General features: G+C 32.3%; 1 long non-coding RNA gene across 2 annotated transcripts; it reads right to left on the bottom strand.

Annotated features, from left to right (window-relative positions):
* Positions 1-5,153: 5,153 nt before the first annotated feature.
* On the bottom strand, positions 5,154-6,451 carry LOC121232223 (uncharacterized). Of its 2 annotated transcripts, none has more exons than XR_005930521.1 (2): positions 5,996-6,451; positions 5,154-5,441 (listed from the first exon to the last, which is right to left on the bottom strand). It is a non-coding gene; the product is annotated as an uncharacterized lncRNA (long non-coding RNA). The 2 variants fall into 2 exon arrangements; XR_005930522.1 differs by having other exon boundaries at positions 5,154-5,402.
* Positions 6,452-14,146: the final 7,695 nt, after the last annotated feature.

Below are 14,146 nucleotides of genomic sequence, written 5' to 3'. Positions count from 1 at the left end.
AATAATTTTATAAATATTTATGAAATGTTATTAATGTGGTATTAAAATTTCGTTAGGAAATTTTAATGTTTGGGTAGTCAATTAAATGAAAAAGACTAAATTGTAATAGGTGTAAAAGTTGCTAGAGTGATTAAATAGCTTAAGAGTCTAATGAGAAAGGATTTAAAAGGCAATTAGACCCAAAAGTTATTAAGGGTATGAAATCAGCAGAAAAATTGATAAATTAAGGGTAAAATTGGAATATTGCAAAATTAACTAAATAAAACTAAGACTAAATAGGAAATATCTAGATTTCTCTTCATTTCTCTTCAATTCCAGCAGCTAAAAACGCCATAGGAGGGTTATCTAAGCTGGTATTTCATAATTTTTGCACCAAGTGAGTTAATCCTTGCCTTTTTCTTGTAATTTTTGTGTTTCTAAGACTTTTACAACTAGGTCCTACTATTAAATTCATTAGTTTTTGATTTCATGGATGAAATTGAAAGTCACCATGGCTGAGTGCTGTAAGTTTATGATGAAATAGAATGAAATTAAAGCTTTAATTTGTTTATGAGATGATTTTATTAGGCAATTTCAATGGAAATTGATTTTTAGGACCTAATTGTGAAAATGTTTGGAATTAAAGTCTATTGCTGAAATCATGATTCCTAAAGGTAGTAAACTAGTTTAAGGTGATAGAATAAAATGTTATTTGAGAAAAATCAGCTCAATTGAGAGGCTAATTGAGTAGGGACGAAATTATCATTTATTAAAAGCTTAGGGGAAAAATGGTAATAAACAGCTTGCACTAAAACAGTTTGGACAGCAGCAGTAGACTAACTTTGAAAAATCACCAAAAATTGTAGGAATCGAATTAGAAGATGAACAAAAATGGAATTAAAGCTTATTGAGTCTAGTTTCTCATAGAAGAAATATTGTAAGCAATGGATTTGTAAATTTTGAGATATAATGAATTTTGTGAGACAAGGTCAGAATGAATTCGGGTTCCCCTGTTCTGACTTTTAAAAATTATAAAAAATTGAATAAAAATAATTAGGGACTTAAATTTATATGTATATAATTCTGAATGAGTCTATTTTTAATAGAAACAAACGAGAACATCATTTGAATTCTGTATAAAGAGATAATTTATTTTTAGTGAAGAAGGGTCAGAACTGTTAGACAACAGAACAGGGGTGACTTTGAAGAATAAACTGTACTGATTGGCTTAACCAAAAATTCTGAAAATTTTATGGTAAAAATATATACGAGTCTAGTTTCAGGGAAAATTAACTGATCTTAATTTGGAGTTCCGTAGCTCAAGTTATAAATAATTTAGTGACTATGACTCAAGTAGACAGCTTTGAATGAACTATAAATAATAGTTGAATTATAGAGAATGTTGCATATGAACATGAAATGTATTAAATTGATAATTCAATTTATTTATTTAGATCTAGAAGATTCAAATACGAAGCTAGATTAGGAAAGGAAAAAGTTCGGGAGTAGTAGATTTTTACTGTTTACAAACAAGTATCAAGGTAAGTTCGTGTAACTTGAATTATATTCTGAAATGCTTGAAATTGTATGTTATTGATGTGAATATGATTTGAGTGTTCATTATATGGAAATTTATGAAACATTGATATATTTGATAAAATGGGAAGAAATCCCGGTTGAATGAAAATAAAATTCGATGGATCTCTGAAAAGGAATTGACGGTAAAAAGGATCTAGCCCGGATGGGTGATCCTATCCTGATATAACCCTCCCGAAGAATATGTGTAAAATGGATTTAGCCCGGACAGGTAATCCGAATTAGGGTCTGAATTTAGCCTGGACTGGTAATTCAGATCTAAGCTCATTAGAGTAATTGTCGTTGCAGGGGATTTAGCCTGGACTGGTAATCCCGACAATACTCTATGAGTTTATATTGCAGGGGATTTAGCCTGGACTGGTAATCCCGCTGCAAGGTTGAGGTTCGTGGGAGTGTGCTCTCTGAAATGGATATGTGCGCACATGAATATGAATTGACGGACCCGGAATTGTACAATAAATGTGTACCTCTGAAAATCCATCGAAATTCCGATAAATTCAACGGGATAAATATGGAAAAATAACAAGGAAATGGAAATCATGGTATTGACGAGCTCATCAATCATAGTATATATTATTGGTACATGAAAATTATTGTACTAACTTGAATTTTGAGTTTGTGCATATTAGGGTAATAATGCATTGAATGGATATATGGATGTTTATGGTATTGTATTGAAAATATTAGGTAAGTATAATTCTTGTTACATGAGCTTACTAAACACAAAGTGCTTACCCCGTTTCCTTTTTCCCTGTTTTGTAGTGTTAAGAGCTCGGAGGTCGGATTTGGTCGGAGACACATCACACTGTCAACCTCAGGATTTCGGTATATAAAGAAACTTTATTTTGGAAATCAATGGCATGTATAAGCTAACAAAGTAAATGTTAACGTGAAATGAATGTAAAGTTAGCCATTAGTATGGTTAACAAACCTGGTTATAGATATGTGATGATGTTATCTTATATAAATGCATGAATCTATCATGAAAATATGTTGAATTGATTTGGTTGATATGGATTGGTCTCGATTTAATATTACAGGGAAGGTTAGATATTTATAAAAGGGCCATATTGAATAAAAAAATTAATTCGTAAACTCCGGTAATGCCTCGTACCCTATTCCGGCAATGAATACGAGTAGGGGTATTACACAAAGCATCGTGGATTATGAAATAGCATATTAAATTACCTGACTAATGATGTTTGTTGAAAGTGATCCTGCAAAAAACCCAGTTTTATAACCAAATTTTTTCACCAGTAAAGGAATTATTAAACTCTTTAATTGCATACCTAGCAATGCTTAAGTATAAAATTTTGTACATAAAAGATAAAGTAATTGGTGGCCTTCCTGCATATATGGAAGTCCCAAAATAGAAATAAATACCATTAATTGCTCATCCATGAATCTAATTGATCGATAGATAAGAAATTTGTGAAGAAAAAAGCTGTTGGAAGAAGAATAAGGCTCCGTTTGTTTGCAAGTAAAATATTTTCCGGAAAATAATTTTTGGAAAATGATTTCTGGAAAATGATTTCTGAAAAATGACTTACTTTTCTGGTGTTTGGATGAATCTGTGTAAAATATTTTCTGTTGTTTGGCAGATTTCCTGAAAATATTTTCCGAAGAAGCTGTTTTTACATATATATTAATAAATTTATATTTTAAATTATTTTTACATATATTGCAATGATTTATTTATAAATAAATTAATCAAATTAAATACATAATAATACTCAATTATTAAGTTAAAATATTAATCGAAAGTCAATTGAAACCAACCAAAGTCAAATAAATTATTTGTAATTGTGTTATAAAAGCAACTATCATTCTTACAAATCAAGCAGTTTCAGTTACTAACATGTATATCAATGATATGAAAGCAACATAAAACTTTCTCTATTATCAATGACTAGCTGCACATATCCCATCCCCATCCCTAATGCCCCAAACACCCTTTATCCTTACCCACCCTTTATCCAGATATGCAAAGTATATTGAATTACATAAGAATCTATGAGACATGTATTTGTGATGCTAATATTGCATCAAGTTATTTGATCAAGATTTTCCATTAGTACATAGTCACCATAGTCTGGAGTTTTCATATAATTGTGCCATCAATGAGCACCATTTGGACGAAGCTCATCTTGAACACATGCAGCTTCTTTCTCATTCCCATAAGTCAATAAGTAGTTTGGGTTACCACGAGTTGCTTCTCTATACAAGCCAAAATGTGTTTCCTTTGGAAAATGGTCATAGTTCTTCTTGAACATTGACACATGTTTGTTTGCAAGTCAGAAATTTTAACACATTATCACAAGTACAAGATAACTTGTAAAACATATTATTTAACTATAATAATAATCAAACGGTCCAAAATAGTAATGCATTTCCTAGACAAGTAATCCATATAAAATGTTTGAATTTCTGTTGTTTCAAGTTCAAACGACTACCTTCAACTACCATGACACCTTCCAGCATAGCACTAGAGCCTTTATATGTCAGCATATCCATTTAAGTTACGCATTGTAGCAAAAGGCGTCTTATCCGTTTAAGTTAAAATCATACATCATTTTGAACTGAATTTTAAAGATGGATGCTTATAAAAGTAGTTTTAATTTCCTGTCATTTCTTATTTTCTAAAACGTTATAATTGTCATTACCATAGGAGTATATTTGCGAGTTAAAATCCCCTTTCTTAGGAATTTCAGCCTAAGGTCTTTATCACCCCAAACAACATGTTCCCTGTACCTACAAAAACCAAAGGTCTGTAGTTTGACATCAGCGCATCCATACATTTGTATCGAGCAGAAAGGTGCAATAAAACAACGCATCCAGGGAAAAAAAGAAAAAAAGACTGCCTTCAAGTTTATACCAGTGAAGTAACTCTTCCTCTTTACAGTTGAAGCAATTATGAATACCTGCAAAAAATAACATTTATATAGGCAATGACAGAATCGTTGATAATCAAGATCCAAGATGGTTCTAGCTCATGCAATGTAATATAGTCCCTGAACACCTCACAGGAATATTAACCAAAAAACTCATCATGCATAATCGTAATGCCTTATGAATTGCTTGGGAGGTGGGGACGCTATAAAACATCATCCTTAATATTGCTTCCAGTTTATAAATTTCAATCCAAAAGTCTCATCTCATAGCAGTAGATATCCAGTTCAATTTTATAGAGGTTTAGTGCCTTAATAGCTTGTTGCATGTCCCATATCTTAATAAGTCTTACAACTCAAAAATAGCAGTAGTAAAGAGACTGAGGTAAACAAAAATATCCAGTTCAAATCTATGTATGGGACTTGTCCCTAAAGAACCTGAAAAGCAACAGATGGTGAATACTTCCATGTGCACAAATATAATGAAAGAAAGCATGAAATAAATGCAAAATAAAGACAATTTATCACTGGTAGACTTCACATTCAGCAAATGTATTAGTTAAAAAAATAGTAGGAAGAAACATTGAGAACAACCTTGCTTTCAGCTAAAGTAATAATTAAACAAGCATAAAATCAATTGAAACTTCAACTTATAAATGAACAACAACATATAAATGAACAACAACTCCCTAAAGAACAACAACATATAACTTATTTCATAAGTAATTCAGACAAACAAGCGGAGGAAAATCAATTGAAACTTCAACTTATAAATGAAATACAGAGCAAAAATTAATTCAGAGGAAGCCAAAGTCTTCATAAACTCACAGGAATAGATTCCAAAACTCTGGAAACATTGGGAGATGCTGCATGTCCTTCGACAAAGAGGTAAAAGGTTGTGACTCCAATAACCTTATGATAAAACATCCATGGTAAAATCTGCGTCAACCCGGCTGATGTACTTATTGGAATACAAATCTGCTATATGAGAAGCAAAACAACCTAAGGCTAAAAGAATCACACTAATTACTTCTGAACGAAAACTAGACTAACATAGAAGAGATGGTAGGAACATATAATGGATTTATGTGTGCTTACGACAAAACTAATTAATGAGAAAGAAAATCTCTTGATAAAAGAAGTAAATTATATAGAAATTTTAAAAAAATTGAACATGTCAATTGGGAGAAAGATTCAATTTACACATCAAAAGAGAAAAAAAGATGGAATTCAATGAATTAAATGATAATAATAAGTTTGATACAGAATCTGAAGCACAGAAATGGATCAAAGTCGAAATTAGAGAATTCAACAACATCCCAAGCCAAAAACACCATGGTTAAGCAATATCGAACAAGTATCAATCCCAGAAGCAGGATCAATTCAGATCAGTCAGGGAAAAGAAGAAGAAGAAGAAGAAGAAGCCGTACCCAAAAACCAATTTCAGGGAAAAGAATAAGAAGAAGAAAAAGCCGTACCCAAAACCAATCTTACAAAACTGGATGAAGAACGGAAGAAGGAGAAAGTCTTACCTTGTTTTGGAAAATCTCAGAACAGATGAAGAACGGATAGTGAGATGGGAGGAAGAATTTCCGAAAAATGTCTTACCTATTAAAAATCTGTAAGACATTTTCCGTAAAAAAGGCCCGCTTTTTACCGTGTTTTGGAAAATCATTTCCCATGTAAATTATTTTCCTGCAACCAAACACTGTAAAACTAGGAAAATATTTTCTGGAAAACCAAATCCTTGCAAACAAACGGACCCTAAGAGAAGTCAGAGCATTTGATTATACGGCAATGACAAAGTGGCCCATTCTTTGGACATGACAACTTTACCGAGGGTGAGAAGGATGATGGTAAAGAAGTAACAAGGGGAAGAGGGAGAGAGGGCAAGGGTGGGGAGGTTTGCAAAAAAGTAAAGGAGCTTGTGATAGGGGGTGGAATGGTGAGGAAGAGGGAGAAGGATGGGAGAGGGATGGAAAATGGCATTTTTGTTAAGTCTATAACGAAAAATGGTAGCTCCGTTACCGATGTAACAAAAAAATAGTTAGTGATGACTGTTTTATTATTTTTCGAAAGTTGAGTGATTGAATTGAAATCTAAGTGACTGTTTTGTCAACTACTCTAAAGTTGAGTGACTGTTAGTGAAATTTACCCTAACTTTTAATGTTATCATATTAAAATTAATTAATATTAGACTACAACAAATTTATCAATTAGTGAAAAATTTTCTATGTGACACTTAAAATAATGTCATAGAATATACTATAAACGTAACAAAAACATACAATAATCATGTTTAATAATTGATGATGCATCTTATATGAAAATTTTAAAAAACGTCGTAGGTTTATGTCACTATATGTTTGGCGCAAAAATTTACATCTAAAAATATTTGGTGAGAAATGTTCTTGTGACACCTTAATAAAATAAATTCTCATTTGGTGACAAATTATTATTAAAATAATTTTTTTCATCTTTATATCATTATTACTAATAGGTTTTATTTTTGACAAGTATATTTTTCATATTTATAATATATAAAAGTTTACGTATTACTTGTCACAAAAAAGAGATTTAACATGGCAAGCATAGTTTTTTTATCACTCTTTGTTATTTTTCTTATATTTTATATGACAATTTTATATACGAAAAAATATATAATATGCATGTATAATATATTAAGAAACTAAAAATTAGACTATAAATATGTCTATATATAATATATCAAGAAATTAAAAGTTAGGCTATAAATATATATACGCAAAAATATTTAAAAACATCGATAAACACAAAACAATATACCACATGTTGGTATCGGTATGTACCAATACCAAGACAAAATAGTACACCCACCAGTACGATACTGGCTACCTTGCTAAAAATGTTGATCTCTCTTTACTAAATGCTTTTTATAGTAACATGATTGTTGAACCTTAAAAAACCTATTGCTCCTAAAAAGATCCTAATGTTGATGGAAATGTTATCTCTAGGGCTAAAATTGTCAAAGGTACATTGCTAATGCATTTTAGAGTGACGAGGTAACTATAAGAACATGAAAATGTGACCTACAGTGACAGGAATTCATATTGACAAATAATTAAATCACCGTAAAAAGGTAATTGTAACAACAAAAAGAATTCTAGTTAAAAAATAGAAATATGCCGTTATAAATATTAGTTATATTAATGTGACATTAACCTATTCTAAAAACTATTGTAGTGACAAATTTTAAGTTAAAAAGTATGTTAGAATTAAGTGACCCGAATCTTTATTTAAATAAAATACAGTGATAAAATAAAATAAAAGAAGAATCCATATAGAATTACACTTCTTTTATTTTATTTTAGAATAAGGTTTTTTAAACCTTATTAAATTCCATCTATTTGATATTGATTAGAATAAGGTATTTTAGTTTTATTAGAATATGGCTTTACAAGCCTATAAATAGACGTAGTCTATTCCTTTTGTAATTATTCGAATTCGACATAGTGAATTTTCTTCTCCTCTGCCCGTGGTTTTTTTCCCCAAAAGGGTTTCCACGTAAAAATTTGTGTGTTCTTTATTTTATTTTCACAAATTGGTATCCGAGCTTTCAGGTTTTTCATCTCGATCACGGTAATGGTGTCTTTGAATATGAAATTTTGCTGTTAGATTGCAACACCAGATTTGCGTTGTGGCAGATTAAGATGCAAGCAGTTCTTGCGCAGATGGATCTGGAGGATGCCCTGTTAGGGATTGATAAGATGCCTTCAACATTTACAGATGAAGAGAAGAAGCGTAAGAATCAAAAGGCGTTAACACAATTACGTCTGCATTTGTCCAATGAAATTTTGCAGGATGTGATGAAAGAGAAGACTGCCGCTACATTATGGAAGAGGCTAGAACAAATATGTATGTCGAAAACTCTAACAAGCAAGTTGCATATGAAGCAGCATTTTTATGCTCATTGTTTGGAGGAATGTGTGTCTATACACGAACACTTAACAGTGTTTAAAGAAATTCTCTCAAACTTGGAGGCCATAGAGGTTCAGTATGATAAGGAAGATCTAGGGTTGATTCTACTTTATTTGTTGCCTTCGTCTTATTCAACCTTTAGAGACACGATTTTATATAGCCGTGAGTCTCTCACAGTTGATAAGGTTTATGATTCTTTAACCTCGTATGATAAGATGAAGCATCTTGTGGTTAAACTCGACTCTTAAGGAGAGGGTCTCATTGTTCGTGGGAGACAAGATCAGAATACTGATGATGATCGTAGAAGGACACAGGAACGGAATCCTCGTGATAAATCTAAGGGTAGATCGAAGTCTTCAAATAGAGGTAAAACTTGTAACTTCTGCAAGAAGAAAGGGCACATTAAATCTGAGTGTTATAAGCTACAGAGCAATATTAAAAGGGAGACTGTGAATCAAAAGGGAAAACAACTAGAAAATTCTGGTGAAGCTGATGTTGTACAAGACTACAGCGATGGTGAACTTCTAGTCGCTTCTGTCAATGATTCTAAAGTAAGCGAGGAATGGATACTTATTCAGGCTGCACCTTCCACATGAGTCTCAATCAGGATTGGTTTACAACTTTCGAAACAATGTCTAAAGGTGTTGTTTTGATGGGAAATAATGCTTCGTGTAAAATCGCAGGTGTTGGAACAATTAAAGTTAAGATGTTTGATGGAGTTGTTAGATCACTTAGTGACGTATGGCATGTTCCAGAATTGAAAAGAAATTTAATTTCGTTGAGTACTCTTGATTCAAAAGGGTACAGATACATAGTTGAAAGTGGGGTTTTAAAGATTTCCAAAGGTTCCCTTGTTGTGATGAAAGGGCAGAGAAAGACTACCAAGTTATATGTTTTGCAGGGTTCTACTGTTACTGGTGATGCAGCTATCGCTTCCTCTTCCTTGTCAGATGATGATATTACTAAACTTTGGCATATGCGCCTAGGGCATATGAGTGAGAATGGCATGGCAGAATTGAGCAAAAGAGGACTTCTTGATGGGCAAGGAATTTGCAAACTGAATTTCTGGGAGCACTATGTTTTTGGGAAGCAAAAGAGAGTTCGATTCACCAGAGGAATTCATAACACAAAGGGAACATTAGAGTATATTCATTTTGATCTGTGAAGGCCGTCCAGAGTGCCTTCGAGTGGTGGAGCTAATTATATGCTAACCTTTATTGATGATTTTTTCAGAAAAGTTTGGGCGTTCTTCTTGAAGCAGAAAAGCAATGTGATTTCCGCATTTAAGTCCCGAAAAATTATGATTGAAAAATAGACGGGAAAATAAATAAAATACCTCCGCACAGACAATTGCTTAGAGTTCTGTTCTGATGAGTTTAATAGATTGTGCAAGTCAAAAGGGATCGTGAGACACTTGACAGTTCGCCATACTCCACAGCAAAATGGCATTGCAGAACGAATGAACAGAACGATCATGGAGAAGGTTTGATGTATGTTGTCAAATGCTAACTTACCAAAGTCGTTTTGGGCAGAAGCAGCCTCTACTGCAGTTTTTTTTATCAACCGATCTCCATCCGTTGCCATTAAGAAAAAGACTCCACAAGAGGTATGGTCTGGTAATCCTGCTAATTATTCTAATTTAAAGATTTTTGGGTGTCTTGCGTATGCTCATGTTGATAATGGAAAATTAGAACTGAGATCCATTAAATGCGTTTTTCTTGGTTGTAAAGCTGGCGTAAAAGGGTATAAGGTATGGTGTCTTGAAAATAAAAAAAGTTGTGATTAGCAGAGATATTTTTTCGATGAAACTGCTATGCTGCCTAACTTATCTCTTAAATACTCTTCCAATAAAGAAAATCAAAAGTAGGTAGAGCATCAGATTAATATAGAGTCAACTCTTCAAGCTAGTATAAAAATTGAGAATAGAGTTACTTCTTCACCACAATACTCTATCGCAAAAAACAGAACTAGAAGAGCAATTAAACCTCCAAAGAAGTATGTCAAGGCTGATCTAGTTGATTATGCTTTAAATGTGGCTAAAGATATAGATGCGAATCAAGAGCCATCTAATTATTCTGAGGCAGTTAGCTGTGAAGACTCAGAAAATAGGATGTTGCTATGCAAGAGGAGATGGAATCACTCCACAAAAACAGAACATGGGATCTTGTGAAACTTCCTAAAGGTAAAAAGGTTGTTCGTTGTAAATGGGTATTTAAAAAAAAAGAAGGGACTTCAGGAGTTGAAGAATCCAGATATAAAGCAAGGCTTGTTGCAAAGGGTTACAGTCAAATTCCAAGAGTGGACTTCACAGATGTGTTTTCCCCAGTTGTTAAGCATAGTTCAATTCGAGCTTTGCTTGGTATTGTGGTCATGCATGATTTGGAGCTTGAGCAGTTAGATGTAAAAACTGCATTTCTGCTTGGAGAACTTGAGGAGGATATTTACATGCAACAACCAGAGGGTTTTATAGTCTCAGAAAAAGAGGACTATGTTTTCTTGCTGAAAAAGTCCCTTTTACGATTTGAAACAGACACCAAGACAGTGGTACAAAAGGTTTGATTCCTTCATGACTTCTCATGATTTCAAAAGAAGTAGTTTTGACAGTTGTGTTTTCTTTAAGAAAAACAGTGATGGTTCTTTTGTGTATCTACTTCTTTATGTTGATGACATGTTGATAGCAGCAAAAGATAAAGGAGAGATAACAAAGGTCAAAGCCCAACTAAGTAAAGAATTTGAGATGAAAGATTTAGGACCAGCAAAGAAGATACTTGGAATGGAGATTCTCAGAGATAGAAAAGTAAGTAAATTGTACCTAAGTCAGAAGGGGTACATTGAGTAAGTTCTTTGCAGGTTCAATATGTAGAGTGCTAAGCCTGTTAGTACTCCTTTAGCAGCCCATTTCAGACTTTCATCGGTTTTGTCTCCACAATCAGATAATGAGATTGAGTACATGTCACATGTTCCATACTCTAGTGCAGTGGGATCTCTCATGTATGCTATGGTTTGTTCACGTCCAGATTTATCATATACAGTCAGTGCAATTAGCAGATACATGGTGAATCCCAGTAAAGAACATTGGAAAGCAGTTCAGTGGATTTTAAGATACTTATGAGGTACTACTGATGTTTGCATATAGTTTGGAAGAACTAGAGATGGAGTTATTGGGTATGGTGATGCTGATTTTGCTGGAGACCTTGATAGAAGAAGATCTCTCACAGGTTATGTCTTTACAATTGGAGGTTGTGCAATCAGTTGGAAAGCTACTTTGCAATCTACAGTCGTATTGTCTACCACTGAAGCTAAGTACATGGCGATTACTGAGGCTTGTAAAGAAGCTATTTGGTTGAAGTGACTCTTTAGTGAACTCAATGAAGACCTTCAAATCAGCACAATATTTTGTGACAGTCAGAGTGCCATCTTTCTTACAAAAGATCAAATGTTTCATGAGAGAACAAAACACATTGATGTTCGGTATCATTTTGTTCGTGATATTATTTCTCGTGGTGATATTGTTGTGAGCAAAATTAGCACTCATGAAAATCCTGCAGATATGATGACTAAGTCACTTCCTATAACCAAGTTTGAGCATTGCTTAGACTTGGTTGGTGTTCATTGTTGAAGTTAAACCCTTAAGGGGTTTTATGGAAGTGGTGGAGAACTTGTTCGTTGAGAGTTCGCAATGAAGAACTTGTTCATTGAGAATTCTTGTCAAGGTGGAGATTGTTAGAATTAAGTGACCCGAATCCTTATTTAAATACAGTGATAAAATAAAATAAAAGAAGAATCCATATAGAATTACACTTCTTTTATTTTATTTTAGAATAAGGTTTTTTAAACCTTATTAAATTCCATCTATTTGATATTGATTAGAATAAGGTATTTCAGTCTTACCAGAATATGGCTTTACAAGCCTATAAATAGACATGGTCTATTCCTCTTGTAATTATTCGAATTCGACATAGTGAATTTTCTTCTCCTCTGCCCGTGGTTTTTTTCCCGAAAGGGTTTCCACGTAAAAATTTGTGTGTTCTTTATTTTATTTTATTTTATTTTCACAAAGTAGAATTCATATGTTCTTAAATTATAATTGTTACTTTTTTGTCTACTAAATTTTAGCATTAGTGTATGAACCTTTTTTACTTAAAATTTGTCACTACAATAGTCTTTAGATCAGGCTAATGTCACATCAATATAGATAATATTTATAGCAACAAATTTCTACTTTTAACTAGAATTTTTTTTGTTGTTGCAGTTACCTTTTAGGTGACTTAAATATTTATCAATATGAATTCCTATCACCCTAGGTAACAATTTCATGTTGCTATAGTTACCTCGTCACTTTAGAATGCATTAACAATGAACCGATGACAATTTTAGTTCTAGAGATGACATTTCCATCATTGTTAGGATCTTTTTAGGAGCTTTAGGTTTTTTTTTGTTCAATTTCCATGTCACTGTAAAAAGCATTTAGGAATGAGAGAGAAGCATTTTTAGCAAGGTAGAGAATATCGTACCTTTGATTACAAACTCTTTGATTGCAATGAAACAAAGCTCAAAAGAGAAGCCAACAAACAAAATGTTCCTACAATAAAAATGATAGAAGACCAAACAAAACCTTTACCTACACCCACAACAACTCAAGAACAAGATGAAGTGAATCCTAAATAGAAAATATACACATATAAACAAAGCACTAATGTTACTCAAGAGCAAGATGAAAATAATATTGAATAGAAAATGCACACATCTAAACAAAATACTAATGTTACATCCAAATAAGGTAAAACTCCTATTGTTCCAAGTTTCACACACTTTTTTCCATCCATTTGCTTGCACTTGGTCTTATTTTCTTTATCACCGTCAAAATTGCTTACACATGATGCCATCTTAATATTAGTAGGGATTTTGGTATCTATTCACTTATCTTAAACTTTCCAATAACTCATTCATTCAAGAAAGGCTACTAAAAAATTAAACATGCTTAAATTTCAAAATAACCGAGGATGTAGGAAATCTTGGACTACATCTTCATTGCCAAGTCTTCAACTTTTTGTCAAAATACAAGAAGAATACTTAGAAGAAGCATATACAACAAAGTTTGAACTGTGAAGGATCTAAACATATTTCCATAATCATCATAACAAACTAAAGCTTTACTCCTAATTACTTTTTGAAGTCTTTGTCGCATGGAATATGTAAATAACTACAATACCCATATCTTTTCAATGTTTCTTCTACTTTTGTCAACAACGGCTATAAAACATTATGTAATGCAATATGGCTATTGTTTCCCTAGCTTTAAAACTTTATTTCTAATATAACATGACTACTATTTTCCTTTTATAGTTCTTTTTTTTATTCGTCCATTTTCAATTTCTTTTAAATACAAAATATATAAACTATTATTAGAGCAATGCAATGGACCAATACTAGTTTCATATAATATAATATCAAGAATCATCAATCACCAGTCATTTATTGTTATACCATTTTTTAGAATAACCCTAAGTTGTAATTAATATATTTTAAGATTAAAAAAATTTAACTTTTCAATAACTTTCATATATACTATTATTTTTTTCAAATTCTTTAATTTTACTCATAACGCCACATATAAATTTTCAAGATCATGATATTGTGTAAACCAAAATAAATAAAAATGCATAAATAATAATTCAAGATCTTTAGAATAATATGATTTTCACAAATATATAGAATTACCTTAC

The sequence above is a fragment of the Gossypium hirsutum genome, chromosome A07 (genome assembly GCF_007990345.1).
Source record: "Gossypium hirsutum isolate 1008001.06 chromosome A07, Gossypium_hirsutum_v2.1, whole genome shotgun sequence".
Classification (NCBI taxonomy): domain Eukaryota; kingdom Viridiplantae; phylum Streptophyta; class Magnoliopsida; order Malvales; family Malvaceae; genus Gossypium; species Gossypium hirsutum.
Note: the sequence above shows the minus strand (reverse complement) of the source record. Positions and strands in the feature narration are given on the sequence as shown.